We start from the raw sequence: 10,378 nt of genomic DNA on the forward strand, positions 1-10,378 counted from the left end.
TTTCAGAAGTACAGATCTGTGATTCAACAGTCTTGCACAATTCACAGCGCTCACCATAGCACATACCCTCCCCAATGTCTATCACCCAGCCACCCCATCCCTCCCACCCTCCACCACTCCAGAAACACTCAGTTTGTTTCCTGAGATTAAGAATTCCTCATATCAGCGAGGTCATATGATACATGTCTTTCTCTGATTGACTTATTTCACTCAGCATAACACCCTCCAGTTCCATCCACGTCATTGCAAATGGCAAGATCTCATTCCTTTTGATGGCTGCAAATATTCCATTGTGTATATATACCACATCTTCTTTATCCATTCATCTGTCGATGGACATCTTGGCTCTTTCCACAGTTTGGCTATTGTGAACATTGCTGCTATAAACATCGGGGTGCACATACCCCTTCGGATCCCTACATTTGTATCTTTGTGGTAAATACCCAGTAGTGCAATTGCTGGGTCATATGGTAGCTCTATTTTCAACTGTTTGAGGAACCTCCATACTGTTTTCCAGAGGGGTTGTACCAGCTTGCATTCACCGCTGTGGCATTTAATAAAGAACTTGGTCCTGTACAGAAACTCATCGTGGACAAGATTAGAGAATACAGAACTAAGCTACGGGCATCTGGAGGACCCTTTGATACTGGCCCAGAGCACCAGCAAGACCTAGGGAGGGAGCTTTTGAAGCTTAAGCAAACATATGGTAAAACAGACATGAATACGTTCCTGGACTTCACATTTGAAAATCCTAAATTTGAAGTCATCGAGAAGCCCCAGTCCTGGAAAACCCATGTAAAATTTATTTGGAAATTTCACCTAGATTAGTTGTACAACTGGATCAGAATAAACAGTTCTCAACTGTCAAATGTTCTTTTGAATTCTGATTCCAAATAAATTATTTGGTGATGTTGGATGTAGAAAAAAAAAACACAAAAATCCAATAACCACAGTAAACATCTGTTCCTCACCTTCACGTGATGTTCCCTAGCCCTTGTCACATGAAGGACACTGTGAAGGGCATTTCCTATCTACAATAGGTTCTTTCTAACACCCTCTTCCTGAGAACATGGGGTGTGTTCTTTCTGACCGCAAGGAATAAAAACCCCAACTTGCTTCATGGGAGGTGTGTTCCTGTTGATTTAGCTTAAGGGAATTACCGTCAGCTAAGGTTATGCTAGGTCTCAGGGTTCAATTTTTCACTCGTGTGTGGTGGCAGATTTCTCAAAAATGACGTAGTTTTTCAAGGTAAGATTGCTCCCTATACTTCATCTTTTCTTATCCCTGCTGTCTTCCTAACTATGGGAAATTGTATAAAACAAATAGTGATATAAAACAATATACACAATATACACAAAACAATACTGTATAAAACAAAAACAAGATAGACGGGGTTTGGGATTTAATAAGAGCTGTTGGGGCACCTGGGTGCCTCAGTCGGTTAAGCATCTTCCCCCAGCTCAGGTCATGATCCCAGAGTCCTGGGATCCAGCCCCACATTGGGTTCCCTGCTCGGTAGGAAGCCTGCTTCTTCCCCACCCTCTGCTGCTCCCCCTGCTTGTGTTCTCTCTCTGTGTCTCTGTCAAATAAGTAAGTAAAATCTTAGAAAAGATAATGAGAGCTGTTATAATCCTGAACTTCTGGGGAATTGATGACAAGGACCCCAGGGTAGCAGGGAAAAATGGCTTTGGGCTTTTGGAGTTGCAAATGGGCATGTGCAAAAGAACAATATATGTTTTGGAAGATACCTTAGCAACAATTTTGGCCATAATGGCCACAGAATCCATCATCCACCAGTCACTCTGTACACAGGTTATCCTGGTTTAATTTTGGCCAATGGCAACTATTTCAAGAAAGACCAGAGAATTGCATAAGAGCACATCCAACAAATATGAGGATGATGCAAAAGGTTGCATTGCCAAATCAGGCCCCACTAATCATAAGTCTTACCCAGGATCAAGTTTTACTCACATTTTCAAAGGGAAATTGTGAGGTCCCAGCAAAGCAACTGAGACCACTAACACTAACTGCAAGAACCGAATTCCCACATGAGGACATGCTCTGACCCAGGCAAAACATACATGGTCTCTAAATGATGTGTGAGGTCACCACACAAAGTGGAACTCTTTGGGGTGATTTCCCATGGCTATGCTTACATAGCTGATGTGACCGTTTCTAGTGAATAAGGCCATATTAATCCACAGATTCTTAGTTTGGTTCCCTAAATAGTTCTATACACACCAGATCACCCTCCTGAAAGCATGCCAGGGACAGGCCCTCCCAACATTCACCACCATTTGGGTGTTCACCAACAGGTTCCTCACGAGATGTTTACAAGGAAAATTGAGCAGGACACTTTCTTCCCTCCCTCCTTCCCCCTTTTTTTCTTTCTTTCTTTCTTTTTCTTTCTTTCTTTCTTTCTTTCTTTCTTTCTTTCTTTCTTTTTTTCTTTCTTTCTTTCTTTCTTTTTCTTTCTTCTTTCTTTCTTTCTTTCTTTCTTTTTTTTCTTCCTTTCTCCTTTCTTTCTTTCTTCTTTCCAGGCCAGATCCACTGAAGGGAAATGACCAATGCAAGGAACACTGTTTCCCTTCTTTTCCCCACATTGTTTAGGTAGAGCTTATAAATCAGCAAAAATCCAATAATTACCCTACGAAAATATATGCAGGGAAGGAAAAGTTCCTCCATTACCCTTCAAGGACTTCCAGCTTAACTAAGAATTAAGTTTACCTGAGATATTGAATATGCTTGAAGAACTGATATTGACATTCAGACCTTTAAAGAAATAGAAAGTATTAAGGCAGACATTTTTTATACACTTTAGACAAGGAGACAATACATTTCGGAGGGACGTTTGGGAGCTCTAATTTGGAGTGAGTTCTATGCAGAATTCAGACCCTCTGCTTTAAAGGCCTTGGTGAGAAGGATGTCTTTTTACTTCTTAGTACAGGGGGTGCCTTTTTCATAGGGGAGATGGGTTTCCTGCTTTCAGGGAGACAGAGGAGGGTTTGAGTGTCCTTGCACCAGTTGCTATTCAAATAGCTTCAATTCAAAATAATCAATATGCCATTGTGGCACATTTTGGGCAATCTGACCTTGGCCTCTATGGTTACCATGGTTTCTCTTAGCCTTGCTCAGTACTCAGTACCTCTTTCAGAGAGAAAGCTAAACATATTATTCTTAGAAATACCAAGGGGCATCCAGGTGGCTACGTCGGATAAGCATCTGACTCTTGATTTTGGCTCAGGTCATGATCTCAGGGTCGTTTGGATGCAGAATCTCCTTGGGATTCTTTCTCCCTCTCCCTCTGCCCGTAATCCCTGCTCTAAATAAATAAATAAATAAATAAATAAAATCTTTAAAAAAACAAATAAAAAATAAATACCACGATCTTACCTGAAACTAATGTAATGCTGAATGTTAAGTATTCCAGAAATTTTTTTAAATTATTTTAAGGGTCACCTGGGTGGCTCAATTGGTTAAGTTTCAGTCTTTGGCTCAGGTCAGAATCCCAGGGTCCTGGGATAAGCCCCATGTCCAGCTCCCTGCTCAGGGGTGAGTCTGCTTCTCTCTCTCTCTCCCCCTCCCTCCACCACTCTGCTCTCCCAATCGCTTTCTCTCAAAGAAGTAAATAAAATATTTTTTAAAGAGCAATATAATGGTCCTCTCTGGAATCAATGCACTGATAATTGTGCTTTCTTTTTGCTGACTCCCAGTCCCCCCATTTCTCTTTATTACCTGTCTGACCTACGTCCTTCCCCCAGTGATAGAGCCCTCTCAGGTGCACTGCTTAACCTGGAGGTGGGGCCAAAGAGAAGTGCACACATGGCTAGATTAAGCTGCCTTCAGAGTCAGTCATAACGAAACTACAGGCAGTTAGAAACGAGCCTAAAGTACCATTAGGAATAAGCACTGTGATATTTAGTGGTATGGATTTTAGGTTTGCTATTGATATCAACTTCCTTGTACAAATAGGGTTAGAATCAAACATGACAGCAGGGCATCAGACAAAATGAAAGAAAACTGTGTCAAGTGTGAAGGTACTAAGTTACCAAAGTTACTCTCAGTTGTAAATTGCTTTGTCCCTCAGGCCCTCATTTCCACCTGCAGAACCTAGAACACGTTCAACAGAGTCTCCACTTGCCATCAGATTCAATCTGGGGACACAATAATTTAAACTGTTAACCCAAACTTTCCATTTCTTCCTAATCTGTGTTGAATACCGGGCATTTCGATTGCCCATTCTCATTTTCAGTGAGACCGCAGTGAGGACAGAGACTAATGTGGTGCATCCAGGTACTATTCTGTGTTTTGGTCTACTCTGTACTCCGTGTGTCAAATGTGTCTGCCAGTGGACCTCTGACCATACACGGGAAACCCAACAAATACTAAAAGTGTAGAGTCTCTGGGTTGATCTGAGGAAATATCAAGCAACTTTTAGGATTCTCTAAGGCTCAGAATGGCTCTTGATCTGCAAGGACTAAGGGAGCTGCACCATCCTTTCCTTAGGGGGAGTAATTCCAGATTCCTGACGCATGCACCTGTGTATTTTTTATTTATTATTATTTTTTTTTTAATTTCAGCTAGGCTCCATGAGCAACGTGGAGCTCTAACGCATGACCTTGAGATGAAGAGTTGCACGCTCTACCGACTGAGGCAGCATGTGTCCCCCCAGCACCTTTGATGCAGGCACATACCATGATTTTCATGTTGGAAAAATAGTGCAAACTCTGGGAAATGTCTTCAATCTGCTCCACTCCTTCTGGGTATGTTTCCTGAGTTCCAAATGTGTGGGAGTCCTCTTTCCCACCCACCCACAGAAGACCCTCTCGGATCCCAACCCAGATCCCCTGGGATCCCTGGGGTCCTTTCTGTGTTAGCCTCTCCTGCTCTCAGTGTGTTTGTGCTTCTAAAGACTCCTGTGAGGAGGACTGCCCTGGGGCTCCAGGAGCTACTTTGTACCCAGTCCCAGAGAATGGGGAGTACATGCCGTCTATGACCCCAGCCCCATGTATCTCCCCTCCCCAAAGGCACTCAGCCTTTCACTAACAGGTGCAGCAGGGTGAAATCTCCATTCCTAGCCCGGGGGAGACTAACTCTGAAACACAAGTGTCCCCCAGGTTCTCCTGCACCTGTCAGGACAAAGCTCCCCGACAGCTGTTACTGGAAATCACACCTTACACAGCAATAGACTCAAAATGGTCACAGATCTAAGGGTAAGAGCCAAAACTACAGTTGAAGAGGAATACGTGGGAGAAAATGGTCAGGAATTCACAGTAAGCAAAGAGTTCTAAGTCACTACGGCAAGAGCACGATACGTAAGAGAAAACTGAAGATGAAGAACTTTTTTGCATCAAACTTTGCCACTGAGAAAAGGAATAGAGAAGCCACTGATTAGGAGAAAATATTTGTGGATTAAATACCCAATGAGGACTCACATTCAGGAGAGACAAGAAGACTTTGAACTCACTCAATGGGCAGAAGCAACACACTTTTTAAAGCCAGTATAAGACTGGAAAACATGTTACCAAAGAAGACACAGAAGTGGTTCATAAGCACATAAAAAGGTAATCGATGTTATTTGTCCTCAGGGAAATGCAAGGAAAACCAGGTACCATTTTACACCAACTAGTGCGCTTATGTTCCAAAGACGATACCAAGTGTTGCTGAGGATGTGGAGAAACTGGACCCTCCTATATTGCTGGTGGGAACGAAAAATGTAAGAGCCCCTGAGGAAGCCACTTTGAGAGTTCTTAAGAGTTCAGCACAAGCTTGCCATAGGACCCAGCCATTCCACAACTAGGAATCTATCTGAGAGAAGTAAAAACATATGTCCACTCACGTTCGGTCAGAACTGTTCCGGGCAGCGTTATTCACAATAGGAAAAACCTGACAGCAACACAAAGGGCATCGGCTGGTGAATGGACAAACCAAATGTGGCCTATCTGTACCATGGCATCTATTCGGCAACAAAAGGCACAGAAATCTGATCCAAGCTACAGCATGGAGGAACCTCAAAAGGATGCTGAGTGAAAGAAGCCAGTCACCAAGAACTACATACTGTCTCATTCGGCTTATGTAAAATGTGCAGAAAGGAGCAATGCACAGAGACAGAAAGCAGATCAGTGCTGCTTGGAGCTGGAGGAGGGAGCGGAGACTGTCTGCAGAGGGCCTGGAGGGAGTGTGGGAAGGTGAAGGAAGCCTCTGAAACACACTAGGGCACTAGCTGAACAACTCTGTCATTGTTGACAATGGGTGAACTTTATTGTATGTCAGTTTCACCTAAAAAAAAGAAAGAAGGCGACAGTTGCACAGCTTGTTTTCTGACCTCCCAGCTGGAGTCAGGGATTCAGTGCCTGTGCCTTCAGCCTCCGCCCCCCCGCAGTTCCCCTGGAATCCACCAGGTGGCAGACTACTTAAAGGAAGAGACCTTCAGGTGGCCCAAGGAGACCAGGGGGAAGCAGGCAAAGACAGGGGCACCAGCTGGCTGGAGATTCCTAGAGGAAGTGAGGGCTACAGGACCCATGGAAGCTGCTGGCAAGATCTGGATGGATCTTAAGTAGGTTTAGTCCCCTGGGTGGGCTCTAGCCACCAACCTTAAGGGTAACAGCCAAAGGTTCCCTTTGATGCTCCTTCTTGCACTGGCACTGAGGCTCCCCTCCCCCGCTCAGCATAGGAAAAGAGCCTGTGCTGCTATTCACCTTCTTCTGAGTCTAAATGGAACACTTTGGGCTGGGTTTAGGGGAATCTGCCCTTTTCTGGCCGTCTCTATGTAGACCAGCTCCTGGGTGCTGAACCATCCCTGCGGGGGCCTAGAAGGAGCACTCTGGTCCTTCACATTGGAACTGGGCTTACAAAGAAGGGTTCCTGCTAATCCATATTTCCCTGGCCCTGGCTGAGCATCATGGCCCAAGATCAGGGGCTGCAGTGACCTAAAATAGGGAACTTCCTATATGTCACTGCTCCTCTCTGGCAAAGTCCAAAGAAGGCCCGTGGTAGTGGTGGGGGGAGGGGAGGGCATAGAATCCTACACTCTGTCAAAACATCAGAATGATGTTTTAAATCAGTGAAGATTTAAAAAAAATGTTAGAGGACAGATCTCATATTATGTAGTCGGTGTTGCAGTAACAGCTCTGCGTGGTGACAGAGGGTAGCTACACTTGTAGTCAGCCTAACATAATTTATAGAGTCGTCCAATCCCTGTGTTGCCACGTGAAACTGATGCCACATGGGAATCAGTTATGAATCAATTTTTAAAAGGCCTGAAGGTGAGGGGAAAACATATGAAAAGGAAGCAATAAAACTATAGTTGACTGGGGAACAATATGGGTTTGAATTGTACTGAACAATGTGGGTCCACTCATGGGTTGATTTTTTTTTTACAAATACAGTCTAGTACAAATGTAGAAAATACATTTTCTCTTCCTTATGATTTTCTCAATGACATTTTCACTCTAACTCACTGTATCGAAAGAATAAAGTATACAATACAAATAACATACAAAATGTGTGTTAACCAACTGTTTTTGTTATCTCTAAGGCTTCAGTAGGGTATTAGTAGTTATGTTTTCAGGGAGTCAAAAGTTATACACAGATTTTCACTTGTGGGAATCTATACCCCTAACTCCCAGGTTGTTTAAGGGACAATTTGTATCTGTATTTCCAGATGACATGCTCCTGTATACAGAAAAATCCACATCCACAGACACACACACCAACTACTAGAGTCCATAACCTAAGTCGGCAGAGGTGCAGGGTACAAGACAGACAAAATCGGTGTTTCTATACCCTAGCAATGAACAATCAGAAAACGAAATTAAGAAAACAATTCCATGTACAACAGCACCCACCAGAATAGTATCTAGGAATAACTGAATCAAGGAGGCACAAAACCTGTACGCTGAAAACTACACAATATTGCTGCAAGAGATTAAGGAAGACCTCAACAAGTGGAAAGACATCGTGTGTTCACAGATTGGAAGGGTTAAGGTGGTTCAGAAGGCAACAGCAGGATCTGCAGATTCCAAAGGATTCCTATTGAACGTTTCTCTTCTGCCTTCTCTAATCACCATCAGCCCCTTGCAGTACATTTCCTTTCAGACATTGTGGTTTTTCTCTCTTCATGTGAGATTGGATCTTTCTTTTTTAACATTTTCCATGTATCTGCTGAATGTTTTGAACTGATGGGATGCAGTTAGAACAAACACTTTCTTGTCCTTCTCTGCTGATTCACACCTTGGTGTCAGCTGTGGGTCATTTTCAGATGAGTGATCCATCTCTTCAGGAGGGCTCATTTCCCCTCCTTGTCTGCATACCTCAAACTGTTGGATGGAACGCCAGACACTGTGAATGTTACCTTGCTGGTTGCTGGATATTTTTGTGTTTTCTATAATATTGAGCTTTGTTCAGGGATGCACTGAAGTTACTTGGAAACATTTCTGATGTTGCTTTAAGGATTAGTTCAGTGGCCCAGAGCAGTGCTCCGTGGAGGACTAACCATGAGTTCTGAGTACTGTGGCAAGACCTCCCCCTATTCCTGCACCCTATGCCTTGAGAATTAGGAGGGTTCCTTTGGCTCAGTCTGTTGGGCACAGGCTCTATTCCCTGTGCTGTGTGAACAGCAGTCTCTGTGCAAAGGACTGCCCCCTGACTTGCTGTCCATGCCTCCCCAGGGCCCCTCCACAGCTCTGTCCTCCCCAGAATTCAGTCCTGGGGTCTCTCAGATCAGTGTCCTCAGTTCCAGGAGTGCACGGGGCTCCTATCCAGGTTCCTCTCCCCCCAGTGCCTTGCTTAGAAAGTCTCTGGAGCCAGTACCTCTGAGCAGCTCTAGGGCTCTGCTCACCTATGTGTTGCCATGTGTCCGGGATGGCTGTCCCCTTTGCCTGATGCCCAGGATCTTGGAAATCTCCACTTCGTGCATCTTGTGCGGCACTCTTGCTGTTTTGTTTAATTGTTTCTGGCAGAAGAGTAAACCAGTTGCTGAGTCCCAATTGGTGTGGCTCCCCTAAGTGAAAATCAAAGTTGGAAAACGGTCAGTTGTAGATTCTGAATAGAGGCCTTTAGGGAGTAGAGAAAAAACACCAGCTCTGGTGAAAGCCTGAAGCCAGAAACCCCTTCAAGCTCGGATTGACAAAGCAATGCAGGTACAGCAGTAGGATAGTTTTTGCTTGAGCCCGAGACCTGCAGAAGGCCCACGGCCCCTTGTCCAACAGCTAACCTGCTGTTTGGGAAAGGTCTGTGGTGCCAAACCCATCGGATCCTTTGCGAGTAGACAGAGGTGCCTCTTTAAATATCTGTCAGGGGGTGCCTGGCTGGCTCAGTGGGGAGTTCATGGGAGTCTCCATCTGGTTTCCTGAGCCTGATCCCTACTTTGGGTATAGAGATTACTTCAACAAATAAACTTACAATAAATATCAGTACATCAAGCTGGACCGTCTCTAGTCTCAGAAGGGTCCTCTGGAGCAAGGCTGAACTAGGTAGGCTACCAAGTGGCCTAATCAAGGATATGGAGTCTGGGGATTGGGTGAGGCTTTGCAGGGTGCCTGGGGGGATAGGTGGGGAGGGGAGGGAGGAAGGAGAAGGGACGCTGACCTGTGTTCCGTGGGGAGTGAAAGAAAGAACTTTGCCGGATCATGGACTGCAATCCACGTATCGAAGTAGAAGCAGAGATACTGAAGGGCACTGGGCCTTGGGGAGCAGCCCGCGCACCGCTCCACGAAAAACGCCAGAAAAACCCCACAGCCAAGGCAGGATGTACGACCTGCGGACAGAAACTGTCCTGTGCGTTTTAGATGAGAAACAGCGAATTGTAGCTTTGCACGTAAGCAACCCTGAAAAGCGGCGGTATTTTCTTCAGTGTCCTGGTGTCGCCTGTCGCTGGGGTGAACTTGGAAGTCGCCCGAAGACAAGGAAAAAGAAGAAAAAAAAAGGAGAAAGCAAACAAAATCTTTTATTGGCCGCCACCAGGGGAGAGCGGGAACGCAGCCCCACTACCACAAATTATGCAATCGAGTTGTCCACACTCGGGGAAATCGCGGGGGTCAGCACGTCCGCGGTGCGATGGACCCGCCTCGCGTGGGAAAACCACCTGCTTGATCCCGGCGTCTCCCCTGCGGGGTAAGTGTGACTCGCTCCGCCTCCGCCCCACACCAGTCTCACCCGCCTTCCACCGGACACACAGGCTCACTCGCCTAGGCGCACCCCAACACCCTCGGCACCCACTCCTGTCGCAAGCATCCTCACCCTCCACACGACGCTTCCGAATACGGTGGAAGCAACAGCGCTGCTACCTCCTCAGCCCCGCGAATTCTAACGCGCAGAACCGCACCTCCACATTGCCTGGTTTGCATCAGACACGCCCCGTCCGTGACGTCAAGGGCTT

The 10,378-nt window shown here is 45.5% G+C and overlaps 1 non-coding gene across 1 annotated transcript; it reads right to left on the bottom strand.

Annotated features, from left to right (window-relative positions):
• Positions 1 to 9,960: 9,960 nt before the first annotated feature.
• LOC112824678 (U1 spliceosomal RNA) lies at positions 9,961 to 10,121 on the bottom strand. The gene has a single exon (XR_003208490.1). It is a non-coding gene; the product is annotated as a U1 spliceosomal RNA (small nuclear RNA).
• Between the last annotated feature and the right edge of the window lie 257 nt (positions 10,122 to 10,378).

The sequence above is a fragment of the Callorhinus ursinus genome, unplaced genomic scaffold, assembly GCF_003265705.2.
Source record: "Callorhinus ursinus isolate GAN/ISIS: 27379988/994484 unplaced genomic scaffold, GSC_fseal_2.0 scaffold1284, whole genome shotgun sequence".
Lineage (NCBI taxonomy): Eukaryota > Metazoa > Chordata > Mammalia > Carnivora > Otariidae > Callorhinus > Callorhinus ursinus.